The sequence below is a fragment of the Acomys russatus genome, chromosome 3, assembly GCF_903995435.1.
Source record: "Acomys russatus chromosome 3, mAcoRus1.1, whole genome shotgun sequence".
Taxonomy (NCBI): Eukaryota; Metazoa; Chordata; class Mammalia; order Rodentia; family Muridae; genus Acomys; species Acomys russatus.
In genome coordinates this window covers 15,382,387-15,398,180 of record NC_067139.1, presented here as the reverse complement: position 1 = coordinate 15,398,180, position 15,794 = coordinate 15,382,387, and positions in this window count along the sequence as shown.

The following is a 15,794-nucleotide window of genomic DNA, read 5'->3' as shown; positions in this document are numbered from 1 at the left end:
CCTCCTGCATCCACACAGGGCATTGTGGGGCATCTCTTCTTCTCTGTATTCTGTGTGGGGGTCACCTGCTAGTTTCCTCGCCTCGTATCAACAGTTTGTTGATGCTGAGTATCCTATGGCAGGAGACAAAAGAGAAACTTTCACAGTTGCATTAAAGCTTTCCTTGCTTATACCTGATGACTGTGAATTCACAGAAGCAGCAGCACTCTTGAGCTTCTTTGGTTCTGTTGAGGCAGAGAGGGAAAGGATGTGTGGTCTCTGATCCAAAGCATTCTTACCTCTCCTGTCATACAAATGGACAATACCTGTCTCCCACATTAGGGGGCCAACATTTTTCAATTTAAACATATCTTTTAGATGACTAAAAAAACAACATGAAAATTGTGTGTACTACTGGGGTGCTATACAGTGTTTTGAGACCTGTGTACTCTGTGTGCTTTTTTTATCCATGACATGAGTGACAGCAAATGACACATAACTTGTGTGGGATCAGTCACCATTTCTCCCTGAGATTTAGGGAGAAAAAGTCCCCACAGTAGACACCAACATTAAGATATTCAGAGAGTGCAAAGAAACTATCATATAAGAAGCCACATATGAGCAGAAACTCTGAGAGAATTGGGCTCCTTCAAGCTGGGTGAAGTGGAGGAAAATTCCAGATTGAGGCACCAGAGGCAGCAGCTGACAGACCCATTTCCCAGCTTGGTTTTGGGGACCACTCTGGCTCTGCGCCCTGGAGTCACCCCTCTAGCTGCTAGGGGTGGCTTCAGGAAAGCAATTTTAGAGGAGACTGTTGGTGTCTCACTTAGTCTGTGTTGCACTCCTATGGAACACAAACATTTTAATTGATTTTCACAACAAAACCAACTTGAGCCAGAGGGGCGAAAACGTCATTTTATTGTCACTGTTACACAACCTGGAACAAATCCTCTTTCACTGTCTCTTCATGGACATTTAAACAGTGGAACCTGCTTTCTCTTCAATATTCTAAGGTGATCATTTATGAGTATGGTTGGTTTTTTTTTTTCTCTGTGTTTAAAGTAGAGAGGATGCAGAGGCAAGACAGCCAGGTGCTCTATTTGCACAGGGATTTAGATCTGTACCCGCCATCTACCCTGCAAGGCCAGTTGCAGTTGTGAAAAATTATGCCTCAAGGAGCTGGCTGTGGAGCTCAAACTTTGAATTTTGAGCTTGAGCTAAGGGCTGATACTTCTCTGGGTCCCTGCTTTTGTCTAACGGCAGGTCTCCAAGGCAGTGTGGCATGGCAGTGTCCACAGACCTGCCATGGCGGACGGTAAGTATGTAGTGTTTTTCTGAACTGGAACTGAGGCCTGATCCACAGACCTGCTCTGGATTTGGATGTGCAGCCCTGCCTTTCTGATCTCACATGGCAGCTGTGGCACATACCCTCACCTCCAGCTCCATAGCAGCCTGCAGACAATGAACCTCATCTCTTATGCTCCAAAGCAGTGTTGTGCTGTACCCAGATACAGTTTTCACAATCACATTTTCCTAGGGCCAGGTGAGGATTATGGTCCTGTTTTAGAGAGGACTAGGTTGGCAGCAGGGAGGTCACCTGGAGTAGTCCAGACGGCAATGGAACCATCTGAGATTGAGGACAACCTCACCGTACACTCACCGGTGCTCCTAGGCTTCGGCCAGCTCTTTCAACCTCTCTGGGGTCACCATCCTGGGTAGTTCCCTTTGTGTACCTCTCCTCAGACTTATCCTGGTCTTTGAGAAGCTCAGTCAAGCAGACATGGTCTGGCTTACAGAGAAATATTATGTCCCCTTGGTTTTCATCTTACTTCTCACTGTTGACGATCACCAATGACTTTGTGGTACCTGCAACCCACCTTCCTCCTTCTCCAGAGAAACTAGCATATGTGATTCAAGCAGCCTGTGACTCCCCTTCCTTTCTCTCCTTCTCAGAGGAGGTTTCACCCTTTGCTCCCATGGCCCAAGAGTGAGGAAAAGAATTATGGAGTCCACCGAGTGATGTTTGTTCTGTGTCCCTTAAAGCCACTATACAGTCACACGTCAAGATTCATAATTTTTAGTGTTGCTTAGGCATTTTGTCTCAAGCTTTTGGAATTCTGAGAAGACAGAGTGACAGTATTAATAGTGCTGTGGGCATGAACAGAAGTCATGTTGGGGACATTCAAATTTTAGGAACAGTTTGGACAGTATACAAAACATTAAGATGGGGAAAGAGGGGAGAACGGGAAGATACAAGTGAGGGGTTAACAATAGGGATGTAATCTGAATAAATTATTTTTTAAAAAGTTAAGATGGAGTGAAAGTGCTAATGGCACTGTAGGCGTGGACATTAGTCATGTTGAGAATATTCAATTTTTAGTGTTGGACATTATACAAAAGCATTTTGGCAATCTCTAAGGGAACATGTGATTTAGATTATTTTATATATGATGTGTTGTTTTGTACCAGTGGCAGCCACAAGGAGTACTGATGGCACAAATTTGTTAAGAACTGTCCTGCGATCCAATCCCTGTGACAGGGGTGCCTCCTTGCTGTGGAACTTGTGAGCAACTTTCTGCCCCTTTCCTCCCTCCATACCTTCCGGGTCTCCTTGAATTGCTTCCCCACATGCTTTTGGAAGCATCTTTGCCCAGCCTGCTTGAAGGCTTCATTGTGACTGAAGGAAACCGGGCTCTTCATCAGCTTTGACTAACTGAAAATCACTTTATGAGCTAAATGGTGTGCTTTCCCCCCTTGAATCTTTGTAAAGTCATCATCCAGTGGCCTTTGTTTGTTTGTTTGTTTGTTTTGGTATGATTTTCTTTTTTGTTTTTTGTTTTCTTTTTGTTTTTTCTGAATAGGAACATGTGCGTGGCTACTTGTGGCTCGAAAATATATTGTTTTTATTTGATACCATCCACTAATTGTAAAAGAAATCAGTACATGCCTAAGAGAAACCCCCAGAGGGCCAGCTGTGAGGATGCTCTCTGCCCTGGTGGTGTGATCGCCTGCAAAGATTCCTTGGGTGACAGGTGAGCGTGCTTAGTGGCTTTAAGGGACACAGAACTTTGGAAGCTAAACTGTTGAATTTTTGTGCTTTTTTTTTTTTTTCTTTTTGGTTTGCATACACTTTTAATTTTCTAGCCCCTCTTTTATTGAGCAGAACTCGGGTATCCTGTGGCACTTGGCATTCGACAAAACTTGAAAATGACAAGGAGAGCCATCAGCTGTCTTTTCCATCTGCCCAGTAGGGGAAGACATCCCAACATGCCACGATTTTATCCAAGAGGGAACTTGACTTTACAGGGCATGTGGACTTGCTAAGTAAACAGCAGCACCACCACCACCCCTTTTGGATCTGAGGCTCCAGCTCAGCTTTCATACTTTCTCCCCTTCTCTTTGTCATGAGGCACCCGTCCGAAGGGCCAGTGACCACTTTTCTGTTGCTCCATGTCCCTGTTCTGCAGAGGCCCCACACCCTGTTTCATGGGTCAATAAGATATTTTACCATACGCAGCTGCCTTCTGCCAAGGTAGTGCTCGAAAAAAACCCATAGTCCTAAAATTGGTGGCACTCCTGCTGTGACACCAAAGCTCCATGTCTTTGAGGTCTACCTCCTCTTGTTATGGCACTCTGAGACTCACAGCTCAAGCTAGAATGGCCAACTGCATGGAACACTGTGATGGTCTCTAGAAGGATCTGTGATTTGTCTCAGCCCCTTAGCTCCTGTGAGGCACAGGATGAGGCAATGAGGCATGGCTGAGACCCGGGGTTGCCCAAAAGAGTATGTTGACAGTGACTCAGCTTGGTACTGGGTACATATCACTCATCCTCCCAAAAAGGTATCGATTCTCTGGGAAAGTACCAAGAAGGTGGAGATGATTGAGAGGACCAAAGAGACCATCAGCAGCTCTGAGCCTTGTCTTGTTCTGAACCTTGCCATCACAGGATTTCAATACATGAAAGAAAAGAACATTGAGGTTTGAGACTAGCAAGGTTGAAAATCTTCAAGTCCGACAGGGCATGTTAGTAGAAGAGTAAACATTCGGAGGTAGAGGTGGGGACTGAGAAACCGGAAAGGGAAGACCATAGAGAAACTCTGAACTGTTAAGGTGCTTGCTTTGGGGAGAGTGTTAGTTCGTCAACATCACAGGGATTGGGTGCACTCAGGGGCCAGCTCAGACACTGAGATGACCAAGTAGACCTTGGAATCTACAACTTTGTTAGATATTAGGGGGACAGGAATATGTTACTTCACTCACAGTTGGAAGAGAAGAGGAGAGGTATGTATAATGAAAGTTTGTAGTTGTAAAGTGATTCGGCTCAACTGGAGTTTCAGAAAGGCAAATATGCAAAAGTAGCCTGGATAGAGGTGCAAACTATGGAAAGATAGGACATGCTGAGGGATGATGAGCCTGTGATTCAGAGGACAAAAGCAAGGGAAATCAGGACCTCCAGGATGGTGAGCACCGGGGACTGCTGTTATCACCAGAGAAAGGAAGCAATGACAAAAGTGATATTTTGGATGGAAGGCTAGAAGTGAGAAAGTTAATACTGAAGGCCAAGCTAACAAGATGGTGACAGAATCACCATGCAAACAACCTGTGGAGAAGTTTCTAGAAGAAGTTAGTTGAGATCTAAAGATCCACCTTGACAGCGAATGGCATCATCCTATGGGCTAGAGTCCTAAACTGAACAAAGGAGAGAGAGGGAGCCCAGCCTTAACAGTCATATTCCTTGGCTCCCTGGCTGCTGATACAATGTGACCAGTTGCTTCAAGCCCTCACCACTGTGACTTCCCAGAATACCCTGAGACTGCGAGCCTGGGCACACACATCTAAGATTTACCTATGCACACAGAGGGACCACAAAGATGCTGAAGTATCTTGAACACAGTGGATATTGTGTCAAGCAGCCAGCTTCTCTATTTTCTTGCCTCTAACTGGTTAGGTCAGGGCCAGGGGAGGTCAGGAGGAACCAGGATCCTTATGACCATGGACACTGGTTACTTTCCTCCCTCGCTGCAGGTCTGTTCAGCATGGCTTTAGAATCTTTCTGAGTAGAAACAGCCAAGATCACTTTTTTTTTTTTGAAGTAGGTTCCTGCACATTGGAAGGACATGCTGCCTATCTGGAAGGCATAAGGGCCGCAGCCTGAAGAAAGGGAAACTGATCCTTTTGAGTGTGCATGGTGTGAGACACTGTCTGAGGAAACTATCTAGGCAGGAAGAGAGTGACGTGAACCTTCTTGCCCTAAGTTGGTTTTGAGACATTGAGCCTGGAGTTGGTGGTCAGCCTGGGGCCTGGTTCCACTGGTTCCATCACTGAGAAAGGTCTTGGGAGGCAGGGTGACACCATAGAAGAGCCTTAGTCACTTTTGATCTTGGGTCAGCCTTGGGCATCAATGTGCACAAGGACCGACCTGGTATCTGGTGGGAGGCTGTGTGACTCTCTTCACTGAACCTCAGTAATTTCTCATGTAACTGAGCATTGTAATTCCATCCTATAGAGTACAGTGAGGTAAAGGGGAGTTGTTCAGGCTCTCCAGTGTCAGAGCCATCTGGGCAGTGAGGGCAGCCTCTGCCACCACCATGCCTCATCGAGAAACACCCCATATGAACAATCAAGAGAACCACATCCACCCTCATTAGCAATTGCTTCTTTGGAATGCTGCCTGCCCTCTGCCTTCCTTCAGGCCTTTACTCAAAGGCTACTTCCTAGGGAGTCTTTGGGGGTTCCCACACTCACACAGTGATTTATCCACAAAGCCCTGGTTGCTGGTCACTCTCGACCTCAGTCACTCTAAGTGTGGTTCACAGACTTTCCTCTGACCACCACACAGTTTGGGTCTTTGATTGTCTTGTTCTCTGGTATCATGACCACTAGATAGTGTCTCTCACACAGAGGGGCAGGGGGTGTTTTCTGAATAAATGAACAAGTGATTGGCCATTGAAAAAGACAGCAAATTCACATGCATTAAAATAAGGACAGATAAGAATCATGTGGCTAACAGGGACACTTTTCCTCCAGCGTCTTCAAAGACATCTTGGATGTCACTGACTTGGATGACACTAAGAAATACTTTAAATATTGAATCATAGGGGAACAAACAAATATTCATTGGTACATCTGCACAGTTGGAAACTTATATTTATGAAAATTTTCATCAATTTGGGGGAAAAGCTTGTGATTTGGGGCTAAGGGGAGATAGCAGATGCAAAATCGCATGCATGATGTGATCTTAACGCTGAGAAAAAGCTAGGGCAGTTAGGGGAATCCCCAACATGTTACCAACGTTGTAGGAGCCACACAGCATTCATATAAATGTTTTTTCTATTCCCCCCACAAGTTTAACCCTCTTTGGGGACACACACACATATTGTGAACCCATAAAGATATTTCTTTAGATCAGAAAATTAGTTCTCATCAAACTTAACTAGTGATGTTGATTTACAGCAAGTCCAAGGAAACTGTCTCTCTATTTCTGCTTTAACAGAGCCTGCTTCCACAGCAGACCCTGTTCCTCTTCCTTTCTGTTGGAGTGTTGATCCCTGAAGCATGACTTTGATGCTGGCTGCTTCTATCTTTATATGAATGCCTTTTTCTGGATTACTTGAAATCTGGCTTGGTTGAAAGCTTGGCTGAACCCACTGTCCTGCTCTGTGCTGGGTGTTCGGGGAAATACAGACACAGTGGAGCGTGGTTCCTGTCCAGAGCACACTATCAGATGAGATGAGTGGCTCTTCATCTCTGGTCTTTACCTTGAAGGAGCTGCATTTACCAGAACTGCCAGCGACATTCTTTTGACAAAATTCCAGTGGCCTCGGTGCCTTTTCTAAGCCGCTGGGCCTCTCAACACTTCTACCAAGGTGGTCAGTCCCACATGACATCTCTCCACTGTGGTCACTGGGGGTGTTTTGCTCTCTCAGTCAGTGCTCACAGCATGATCCACTGAGCACCAAGCATCCCTTCCTCCCTCTCAGACCTCTAGGCCTCACCATGCAGTCCAGTAGGCCCCAGGGGTGGAGTAAGTACCTCACCGGTTTCCATCTTCACCACCCTGTCTTCTCTTCTGTCCCTTGGCCTATGCTGCTCACCATAGCCTCACAGAACCTCACTGCTGCCCTTCACCTCCAGCCATTCCACCTCCAGAAGAGTCAGTGCTTTCTCCAGAGCAGGAGGAAGGCCTCTCACCACCCAGCTCTGGCTCTACCTCCCTTTTCCTGGTCAGTGCTGCCTGACCCATTCACCTTTATGGGCCACCTGAAGCTGACATGTGTATGATGTGCAGTATCTACGGAAACTTTGAAAAATAGTTGCTAGCCAAAATGAAGTTTTGGGCTTTAAAATTTATTGTACAAAATAATGGGTTCTACTTCAGATTTTTACGTATAGCATTTTACTTGCCAGTTGCACTACCTTCCTCCAACTCCCCATTTTCCTTCCAGTGGGTTCCCTCAAGTAGTTCTTCTGTTTCCACGTGATCACACATATTTTTGATCATATCTGTAGTCTGCGTATGCTTTTAAAATACATGATATTTTGTCACCTCTATCATGTTAGCTCCCTTTAGACTTCTTCCTTCTTCTCAGTATCTCTTCTACTTCCATCCATATAAAGTTATTAATATCACCGAGATTGAGAATATGAGAGAAAATTATGATATATATGTGTGTATATATAGCATGTGTATGATATAGATCATATATGATTCCATCATATATACATATACATACACTGTATGTATAAACAGACATACATTTTTCCTATCTACTTCACTGTGGATGTTTAGGTTGGTCCATATGGCTGCCCTAGGGCTCCGCAGGTATGTTTCTAAGGGTGTAGTACAGCAAAGCCACATACATGATAATTTTAAGTATTTTAAGAAATTTTTTCTTTTAATAAACTCATGTAATGATTTTTATAGTGACTGTACCAATTTGTGTCTCCACTGGCAGTGTAAAAGGGTTTCCCCTTCTCCAGATCCTCACCAGCACTTGTTGCTATTATTTTCTTGATGACAATAGGCATCCTGGCTGGTACGAGACTCTCAGTGTAGTTTTAATTTGTATAAAATACTTTTTCTGTAGTGTGGAATTGAAAGCCAGCAAAACATGTTATTTATTTTGTCCTGATTTTCGTCCCTCCCTCCCTCCCTCCCTTGCTTCCTTTTCCTCCTCTCTCCTTCCTCCTTTCCTCTTCCCTCCCTCCTTCCCTTTCCCTCCCTCCCTCTCCCCCTCCCTTCTTTCCCTCAATTTGAATTGACAAATAAAAACTGTACATACTTATTGCTTGGTAAACTTTCCATTTCTGTGACAAAACAAGTGATATAATTAACTTAAAAGGAGGAAAATGTTGTTTTGGATCATGAGTTAGGCCCTGTTCCTTTTGGTTCTGAGATGGCAAAGTATGTCATGTCAGAGGTACATAGAGAGAAGGCTGCCCCCATCATGGCAGCTGGGAAGACTTCTGGGCCAATAGCCCCTTCCTATGGTATCTACAAGTGGCTCAACTTCCTTCCACTAGATCCCACCTCCTGAGGTCCTGCTACCTTTCCATGCCTGGTGACCAAGCCTTTACACATGGCCTTTGGGGGACATTGCAAATCATAGTATTTATGGTGCACAATAGTATGTTCTGGTATCTGTATATACTGTAGAGTGACTGAATTTAACTGACTGATCTGCATTTCTTCATTTATTTATTTACCTAGCAAGAACACTTATCCACTCTTGAGCAATTTTCAAGTATATAATTCATTGTCGCCATGTAGATCCCACAAAGTTATTCTTCTTTTCTGACTGCTATTCTGTATTCTTTAAGTAACATCTTCCCAATTTCTCCCCTCTAAGGGGCCTCAGCCTCTGGTAACCGCTCTTCTGGTCTTTGCTTCTGAGTTGGATCTCTTTAGAGTCCACATACAATGGGGTTCTGCAGTGTTCTTTCTGCGCCTGGTCTATTTCACAACATGATGGCCTCCGCATTCTATGCTCTTACAAACATCAGGGCTTCATTCTCTTATGAGCCTGCCTTGTAATACTTGATTTGCATATTATTAGCCATGTTTATCATACTGTGCAACAGGACACCAGAAATTCTTTTTCTTGCCTAACTGAAATTCTGCACCCATTGCCCACATTTCCTCTGCCCCTGAATCCTTATATCCACCATTGGCTACTTGTTTCTAAGAGTGTGAAACGTGTCTTTCTAAAGATTTATTTATTTATTATTTATTGTATATGAGCGTTTTATCTGCAGAAGAGGGCATCAGATCACATTACAGATGGTTGTGAGCCACCATGTGGTTGCTGGGAATTGAACTCAGGACCTCTGGAAGAGCAGGCAGTGCTCTAAACCACTGAGCCATCTCTCCAGCCCCGAAACTTGTCTTTCTCTCCTTGGGTATTTGTTTTCACATGATGTCCCCAGATTCATCCACCATCCTTTGAAGGTTATATATTATTCAATCGTGTATGTCCACTGTTTTCTTCACCTAGTCCTTTCAATGGTGGACACATAGTTTGATTCAATATCTTGGCTATTATAAGTGGTGCTATCTCTTTGACATGCTTAAAATCATAGGATGCAGCTATCTCTTTGACGTGCTCAATAAATATATTGAGTAACAGGATTATTGATACTTATGTACTTTACTTTTTAAAAAAATGACGATTTCCCACCCTATTTCCCACAGTGGTTGCACTAATTTAACTTCCACCATCAGTGGACCAGGCTTTCTTTTTCCGCTGTGTGCATCCTTTTTATTTTTTAAAGATTTCTTTATTTATATCTTCTGCATGTGAGTGTTTCCTTACATGTACGTATGTGGACAACGTGCTTGCCTGGTACCTACAGAGGCCAGAAGAGGGTGTTAGATCTTCCGGAACTGAAGTTATAGGTGGTTGCAGCTGTTATGTGGGTACTGGGACCTAAACCCAGGTTTTCTGTTGGAGCAGCCAGTGATCTTGACTGGCTATATCTCCAGCCCCCGGCATTGTTTGAATCTTTGATTCATGTATTTCTCTTGCTATATTGTATCTGCCCCAGGAACTTCCAAGGATAAGGATCATAATTTTTATTTCTTATCTTTCAGCACACTTAAAATACTGTCATGCACAGAGCAAACCACTTGGAAAAAAAAACCCCAGAAAGTTGTGCACTATTTTAAAAATAAGGGCAATTTAAATTTTCTGCTTTATTTTGTTTTTTCAATAGCATACAAAATGATCGGTTTCATTATGTATATCAAAGTATTCCCTCACTCGCTGTCATCCACTCACCGTGATTGTCTTTGCTTCCCACACTTCTTCCCACTAGTTTCCTTCCTATCCTGTGTGTGTGTGTGTGTGTGTATGTGTGTGTGTATGTATGTGTGTATGTGTGTGTGTGTGTGTGTATGTGTGTGTGTGTATGTGTGTGTGTATGTGTGTGTGTGTGTGTGTGTGTGTGTGTGTGTGTGTGTGTGTGTGTGTGTGTGTGTGTGGAATCTGGATTCTACATGTGTTTGTGAATCTGTTTTATTTTTCCTAAGAAGATGATCTCCTGTTTTATTTATTTCCTGCAAATACTGTATTTAGTTTTTGTTTATGGCTGAACTCCGTTGTACGTTGTTGACAAGCGTCAAGGCTGGTTGTATGTCATTGCTGTTGTGAATAATGCAGCAGTAAACATGGATGTGAACTATTTTTTTGGAATGATTTCCATATTTTATTTTATTAATTTACTATAATTTATATACATTATCTCCCTATTGTTATCCCTTTGCTCTCATCTTCCCACTCCACCCCGCCCCCTCTTCTGCCTATACCCCTCCTCTAGACCTCTGACGGGGGGGGGGGCGGTTGTGGGTGATGACTTAGAACCCTTTAGGACCATACCCACGAGTGGTGTAGCTAGATTCCATAATAGTTACATTTTTCTCTTTCAGAACTGCACTTCTACAGTGCTGTTCCAGTTTGCAAGTCTGTCAGTAACGTCCAAGGGTTTGTTTCAGTTTGCTCCTAGCCTCAGCACTATTCGGCATTGTTTTTTTTAAATGTCTTATTAATTTATTCACATTACATCTAAATTGTTATCTCATCCCTTCTTTCCTCCCATTCCTCCTTCCCTCCCATTTCCCCCTTACTCCCCTCCCCTATGACTGTGACTGAGAGGGACCTCCTCCCCCTGTATATGATCATAGGGTATCAAGTCTCTTCTTAGTAGCCTGCTATCCTTCCTCTGAGTGCCACCAGGTCTCCCCATCAAAGGGACATGGTCAAATATGGGGCACCAGAGTTTGTGTGAAAGTCAGTCCCCACTCTCCATTCAACTGTGGATAATGTCCTGTCTATTGGCTAGATCTGGGTAGGGGTTCGAAGTTTACTGCATGTATTGTCCTTGGCTGGTGCCATAGTTTGAGCAGGACCCCTGGGCCCAGATCCTCCCGTCATAATGTTCTTCTTGTAGGTTTTTAGGACTCTCTGGATCCTTCTATTTCCCCATTCTCCCATGCTTCTCTCACCTGGAATCCCAGTAGGATGTCCTTCCTTCTGACCCACTTTCCTGAATTGATGTTGTTTTTGATGACAGCTATTCAATGGGATGAGACAGACACCAGTGAACTTTTGATTTGTGTTTACACAATGGCTGAAACTGTGAATAAGTGGAGACACACCTTGCAGTCTTTTGCATGTCTTTGAGAACCGTTCATAATTCATTTGCTCACTCTTCAACTGGATAATGTGTGTGCGTGCATGCGTGCATGTATGTGTGTGTGTGTGTGTGTGTGTGTGTTGTTTCTTAGGCCTTTTTCTGCTTTGATGTTTGTTGTTTTCAGTTTCCTTCTGATTCTAGATATAACTCTATGTCAGATGCTTAGCTGACAAAGACATCCTGTTGCCTCTTCACTCTGTTGATGATTTCCTTTGCTGTGGGGGAGCTTTTAATTCAAACCCATTTGTCAATTCTTGGGCTTATTTCTTATGCAGCCAGAGTCCTTTTTGGAAAAATCCTTGCCTATGCCTATGTCAGTGTTTGCTTCTAAAAGGTTTTCAGGTATATACTTAGACTCTTCATCCATTTGGTATTATTATTATTATTATTATTATTATTATTATTATTATTATTATTATTATTATTTGCAGAGAGACAACAGATCTAATTTCATCCTTATACGTGTGGCTCACTCTTTAGAACAATTTGTCGAAGAGGTTGTCTTTTCTCCAATATGTATTTTGGCATGTTTTTGAAGATCACTTGATCTGTAGCCGTGTAGGTGAATAAAACTAAGTTTAATGGTTTCATATTGTGCGGTGGCTACACTGAGGTGCCATCTCTTTTTTCTTTCTACACCAACCCAGAGGTACAAGTGATGCTTAGCTTCAGCCAGGGCTCCAGGCATCCCAAACTCTATTATTTTGGTGATTTTAAACTTTTTTTTTTGTGCATGCAACAAAGTCTTGATATATAGCCCAGGCTGGCCTCATTGAACGCATGGTGCTCTTCCTGCCTCAGCCTCCTGAGTACCACTGTGCATGGCTCTCATTTTGATTTCGAGGGGAGCAGTAGAATTTTTTTTTTAACGACTGGTTCCTCTGGTGGTTTTGGGTCCTCCCTTGTCGTTCGTGCTGCAAAGCTTTTGATACCACTAGTCAGCAATTTTGCAGAATGCCTCTCAATTTCCTGATATATGTTCTGGTAACCTTGAGGTCAGTGCACTTTTGGCAAAAATCCCAGAGATGTGATGCTGTGCCCTCACGCATAACATCAACGGACGTGTGACAGTAACGGGCTTATTAGTGTTGCTCTTGCAATTGACAGTCCAGTTAGGGTTATAACCGAAGGTTTTCCCCCAGTGATTGGTGACCGGGGTTTTCTTTCTAATTGGCCTCTCTCTTGGGAGAGATAAGTCCAGACTATGCAAATATAGTCACTCCCTTGTGCTGTGCCTAGTGACTCAGTGACTGCAGGTAGTCTGCCCTGAGTTACTACTGTGAAACGTAATGGTGATTTTGTACTTTTCTCATTCCTTCCACATCTGCCCACCTGAATTATTCTACCACCAGAAGTGTTCCATCCTTCTACTTATTTATTCACCCAAGTGTATGTCAGTTTTGGACTCATAGTCACTTATTTTATTCCTTGAGTTAGACTCTAATAATTTGTTGTTCAAATTATACCAGTGTGACCCCATCAGGAGATTTTAATTAGCTCTGTAGCCTCTTAACATGATTCTTTCTTTTTCAAGCACTTCCTTGTTTCTCGGCTGCACAAATGTCTCAGGCTCGTCACATATTCTCTTCCTTTTAAAGTCCTTGGCATCAACCACTTCTCTCTGAAACCCGTCCTGTGTTGGAACCTTTTCAAAATCATCATTGATTTCAGTCATTACCTTCTGCGGGGATGCTGACCACCAAAAGGCCAGGAGCTGGCTGCTGGGACCCAGCCACAATCCACAGAGCAGCGCTCCGAGCAAGCCAGGATTGACACCCCCCCCCCCCCCCCCGCCTCCTGCCATCAACCCCCCTCCCCCGCCATCTGCTTTAGTGGTTTCTGATCACTCAGCAAACCTTCCTGGAGAGTGGCCAGAGAGAACTGGCGACAGTGAGGCAATTCCAGCTTCTGCCAGCCTGTGGAGCCTGGAACTAGGACTCAAACCTCTGTCCTCATTTTTTCTCAAGATGCTTCTTAAGGAAACAGGATCCACAACAGCTCAAGCCACTCACACAGCCGAGTGCAGCGCAGGCTGCCAGAAAAGACAGGGCATCTCGGCAGTGGCATTTGTGGACACAAATGTGCAAGAATTTATCAGTGGGTATTTACCAAATAAATGCACAGATAACTGAGAGCCAGATCAGGAACCACTCAGCAGGCTCAGGATGATAGCCAGCTGACTACATGCTAGAGTGTTGCTCAGTCTAAAGCTAAGTACTCAAAAACATCATCTGGTGTCTTACCTTTGCCAAAACACTCAAACCAGGTGAGTGTGCTTTTCTTTGATTGGTCTGAACACTTTTCTCTGTTTGCAGTTACTGCATTGGTGATGCTAGAAGATGCACACAGTCGCAAAAATTCCTGACACATGGCATGGTAAAGTGTGAATAATTTGTAGTTTACAAGGAAAGTCATAGGTGTCAGGATCTTAAGAAATCCTCAAATGCTCCCAATCACTCTGGAGCACAAGAACTAGGGAGCCCATGAGACTCGGGGTCAACTCTGGGAGCTTATAGAAAGCAGGCTTTGAAGACACAGCCTGCTCTGGCCTCAGCTGCACTTCCTCAGCCTTAACTCTTCATCTCTTACACACGATGCTAATATGGCAGTGTGGAGACGCTATAGGGAGCATCCTTGGATCCTCACTGCCACCAAAGCAGGATTGGTGCTTCTTCTTGTGAATGCCAGGCTCTACCACCGAGCCACACCCCAGCCCGTGCTTCTCCATAGCAACACAGTCTCATGGAGCTTCTACACTGCCAGCCCAGAGCCCGTGTGAATGGATAGTACCATTTTTTGCTTGACCTGGTTCTTGCCAATGGGAGCCCTTACCGGTCAGTGACCAGACCCCCGCTGCTGGTTCTACAGACTGGGAGGCAAGGAGTCATCAAGCTTGACCTAAGGGGACTGATATGGGAAAGGCCCATGGGGGAGGGAAGAGAGGCTTGTGGGGTGCAAGAGGGTTGCAAAGGGGAGAGGGTGCTGCCTTTGAGGAACTGAAAGAGCTGCAGGCTGTGCCGGTGGGCAAGTGCTGAGGAGGTGGAGTTCAGTGGGTACTGCTGCAAGAGGCTGGGGCAAGTGGAGGCGCTCAGATGGCTTTCAAGGGAACTGAAGCCTGTATGGGCTTTGGGATGGGCTGGTTTAGAATGTAAGGGTGATAATATATAGTGTTGGAGCATCAGTTGGCACATAGAGGGTGTTGACAGAGGGATGCTGTTGTTTGTCACTGCCACTCCTCCTGCTGTCACTGCTCCTGCTGCTGCTGGTATTATGGATGCTGCCTGCTGGTACTATTCTCCTGTTCCACTGTGACTCCTGTCACTACTGCTGTTGCTGTGGCTGCAGTCTTCTGTTGCAATGGCCACTGCCCACACCTCTTCTGTCTTCTGTATTTTAATCTCTACTTAAGAGACTGTAGGAAAGGTCCTTTATCTGCGCTCCTTCTGCAAGTCAGAAGACTAGATCCTAGACACTCGACTCTGCTGATAATTTTCAGGGAAGGGGTCTGAACCCAGGTACAGGGAGCTGGTCTCCTGGCCTTAGGGAGCCCCACATTGTGGATGTAAAGTGACTAGGAGGCAGTGACTCCAACTAAACCTTTGTTACCTACCAGTACATTAGCCTGGGCCTCGTGGAAAGGTGGGTTGAGCCCCAATCAGTCACTTCCTCAACAGACAAGTGCCAGGCATTTATGCCATGGCAGGTACTACTCTAGGACCAGGCCCTTAGAGCTTGCATCTGAGATAGCAGAGGTGTCTCATATGTCTACACATCTGTTTACTCCTGTTGTGATGTTCATGTTAAAATGTAAGCTGAAGTAGTCTGTAGCCTAGACAGAGACATTGGCTTCACATGAGCACCTGTGAGGTACCACATGCCCCAAGAGAAGGTTCCATGGGGAGGTGGCCTTTAAAGGCCTGCAGGTGGCTGTGGAGCCCTCCCCAGAGACAATGATGGCTCACTCTAAGTATCTTCCTTCAGTGGGGCTCTGGGTTCCAGTTTTAAGCAGACAACCCCAAATGAACTATTCAAACCAAAAGAAATCAACCCCTATGCTTGAAATGTTCAAAATGGCTATTCAATATTGACTCTGTTTTACAGGATGGAGGTGGCCACCCCCCC